The sequence below is a fragment of the Castor canadensis genome, chromosome 15, assembly GCF_047511655.1.
Source record: "Castor canadensis chromosome 15, mCasCan1.hap1v2, whole genome shotgun sequence".
In the NCBI taxonomy this organism is placed as follows: domain Eukaryota; kingdom Metazoa; phylum Chordata; class Mammalia; order Rodentia; family Castoridae; genus Castor; species Castor canadensis.
Genome location: NC_133400.1, coordinates 85,286,037 through 85,289,818, shown reverse-complemented (window position 1 = coordinate 85,289,818; position 3,782 = coordinate 85,286,037). Strand labels below are relative to the sequence as shown.

The following is a 3,782-nucleotide window of genomic DNA, read 5'->3' as shown; positions in this document are numbered from 1 at the left end:
GCTCTGAGTCAACTCAAAGGGCATGAAAAAAATATATAAACTCTTCAAGCACTTACTACATTAATCAAGTCGCAGGTAAAATAGTTAAAATAGTAGTTCAACTCATAATTTCAATAACTACTCAAGAAGTTTAGGGAAAATCAGTAGACTGAGAACAACAAAGAGAGGAAGCTGTGGAGGACAAGTCGAACTCAAATTGAACTCTTGATAATAGTGCTTGGGGGAGATGGAGGAGAAGGAGGAACATGAGCCTGGGAACTAGGAATAATTGTAGCAAGTTACAAACACAAACAGTGAGAAGTAAATGATAAATCTGTAGATATATGAGCACAAGATTACTAATGGCCAAGATTATGGTGGCTATTAGTAATTAGTACAAAAGAGAAAGGGACATATTAAAATGCACCAGGAGTTCTGCACCTAGATAGGAATCAAACGGTTAAATCTGAGCTGCAATTCACTGAAGAATAAAGCCATATGCTTAGTCTTACACATGTTGAGCTGGAGGTTGTAGCTGGTTACAAGATTTCTAAGTGGAATCCCTTACATTTGTTCCAGGAGTTAGAAGAACGAGAAGATACCATGGTAAGCTGATGGCCAGAGAATATTACGAATGATGATTCTCAATCTTTCTCTGCCCACTGTCCCCCTTTTTTAAAATCACAAGTGTTTTACAATGCTTATTTATTATTGAAATAAAATTCTTGATGATATAACCTATCTATGCCTTAAAATTAATGTAACTATAATATAAAGTAGTAATGAAAAGAAAACCAATTTATAATGAAAGAACAAGTTTTCCACTATAATCCTTGGACAGACTGCTGTAGAGGAGACAGTGAAGTATTCTGATTCTTACAATTACATGTAGAATAATGAGAATAGTGACAACCTTAAATGCAGACAGATTTAGGTATGTGGTATTGCTTATTTAGATGTTCTGAATATGGATACCTCAACTGCTGCAATTTTCCAACCACATAAGATAATCCTCTATCAAACTCCTAAGGAAAATAAACAAACAACAACAACAACAAAAATCTTTATTCTGTCATTTATATTTTAGTTGTATTATTGTAAAATTTATTGGTTGTAAAAGCATACAATAATACATTATGTTTACAGGTAAATTGGAGTTAGGTTCTAATGACAAAGGCATTTTTATCCTTCTGGTAAGTAGTACCACCTTTGCTAATAATCACTTCTAGGGACATAGTGAGTGTGGGACCCAGAAGAATATAGGATAATTGAATCCAGAAAATGTGATGATTGATCTTTAAACCCACATTTTCCAGATTTTTCTTCCTAGAAAGTTTGCATTTTCTTTCCTCCATAGACTTCTTCACTCATATCACTTTTTCTCTCCCATATAATGTTCCTCAGTCTTTGCCTCTTATCTAAACCAACTGAACAGAAATAGAATTACTGGGTCAGTGATGTTGAAACTGGAAGAATCTTTTTTTTTAATGGTGAAAAAAGATGTATATTTAGGATTTTCCTGCTGGACTTAGTTTAGATGATTCCAATTTTGTAGTCAACATGTAAAGCATGATAATCAGGCAGGAGCCATGGACATATGCCTTCTTCTTTCCATCAGACCTGATCAGCGTATTGACCTTAGCCACATCGATGTCATGGATCTTCTTCACAGCCTGTTTGAGCTGGTGCTTGTTGGCCTTGACATCCACAATAAACACAAGTGTGCTGTTGTCTTCTTTCTTCTTCATGGCTGACTCAGTGGTCGGGGGAACTTGATGATGGCATAGTGGTCAAGCTTGTTTCTCCTGGGACCCTCTTCCTAGGGTATTTGGGCTGCCTCCATAGCCACAGTGTCTTGGGCCACCTGAAAGTGGGTGACGTGCACATCTTCTTTTTGTGGCTGTGGATGCCTTTCAGCACTGCCTTCTTGGCCTTCAAAGCCATTGCTTTGGTTTTAGCTTTGGGAGGGCCACTAGCTTCCTTCCTCACTTTCAGCACCATGTTGGTGAAAAGCTGGAAGGATCTTTAGTGATTACCTTCATTTTGGACCAAAGAAGAAACTAAATTGTTAAATAGTTTGATAATTTTTGCCATAGTTGTGGTCAGAATTCCCAGTGGAAAAACATTTTAATTTAGCTGACAGATTTGTGATATTTTTAGCTACATGTATAAAGAATTTTATTTTTCTCTGCCACAACGAAGGGAATCATAAACTTTTAATAATTATAGGACAACAAAAAAGGAAAAACAATCCCCCAAAATAAGTAAGCTTCTAGAACTTTGATAAAACCCAAATAATTCTCATCCTTTGGTTCAGAATCTCTGTCAGCCCAGCTTCTGTGTGGTAAGCATACATACATGTCTATATCATGTTAACACTCATTACACATTTTGGTTTTGCTTTCAGAGTCTCTTTGTTAGTGTCAGTAATTATTTGTCAATTATACTGAAATAAAATCAAATGTATTTGTTGTTTGACAATTTAAAATATTTTACTACTTCAAAACATCTGTCTATTTTTTCCTTTCATTTCCTTCTTTCACAACATGATTTCTTTCTTCATTTGGACCACAATCTTTGAGACCAGTCACCTAAGTGTCAACACAATCTCAGAATTATGAGAAATAAGTGGATTTTAGTATACAATGGTGTCCTACAGCCAGAAGTAGAAGAATGTAGCCACTTCAGTCACAATATACACATACTTATGCGTGTATTTCCATGTATATGTATACACACATACATGTATATATACCACCAATGTATATGTATGCATGTAGATATAAACATATAAATATGTGTAGGCAAGTTTTATGTCACTGATCTTGTTTCTAAAACTTCTGATGTAAAATACTATGCATTGGGGAGTGTAGTAAACTGTTGAACAAGGACGCATAGGAAGTAAGTTAGATCACAGTCTCAATTCTGTCACTGACAGCAATTTCAGACCTTTTTGAAATGCACAAGGAATAACAAGGTGTTGTCTGATCATATTGGGCACCTGGCACAATAGAAGGATATTGGTAGTTCTGGGAGTGGTGGTACATGCTTAGAATTCATGTTACTTGGGAGGCAGAGATAAGACAATCATAGTTTGAGATCAGCGGGGACAAACATAGTGAGATCTCATCTCAACAAACATGCTCAGTGTGGTGCTTGTGCACATCTGTAACCATAGCTACTCAGGTAGTACTGGTAGGAGAATTGTGGTTTTAGTTTGGCCTGGGCAGGAAATGCTAGACCCTATCTGGAAACCAGATTAAAGCAAAAAGGAATGAGGGCATGCCCCAAGTGGTACAGGCCTTTCTTAGCAAACACAAATCCTTGAGTTCAAAACTCAGTACTAAAAATAAAATAAAAGACATTGATAGAGAATTTCTTTAACCAGAAAATTTTCTTCCAAAATTTATGGAAGAGAAGTTGTTATTTTCCCTTCTCCACTAGGATAGAAACTTCTCCATGTACAAGGACACTCCCATTCAGGGTGCTGGCACTCAGAGAAACGCTTACTATGGCTGTACTTTATCTTGACGTCAACTATGAAGCAGCTTTGGGGTTCTTTGATGGTTTTTCCTCTTCTTCTCACACTTTTGCTTTGCCTCCTTATCTTTGATTGTTTTTCATGTTTTAATGGATGCTTTATGTCAATAGGAAAAGTTTGGATATTTGTGTAAGACTCAGTATTTGCTGTTCTGGGATCATTTGTCAACATGGTAAAACAGTGAAGACAGAAATAAAATCATAGCCCATGCAGCATCAGAACTCCACACATCTAAAACACACCCAAAGAGAGCCATCTTTCT

The 3,782-nt window shown here is 36.4% G+C and overlaps 1 pseudogene; it reads right to left on the bottom strand.

Moving 5' to 3' along the window:
* Positions 1-1,154: 1,154 nt before the first annotated feature.
* Positions 1,155-1,980, bottom strand: LOC109702312 (large ribosomal subunit protein uL23 pseudogene; annotated as a pseudogene).
* Positions 1,981-3,782: the final 1,802 nt, after the last annotated feature.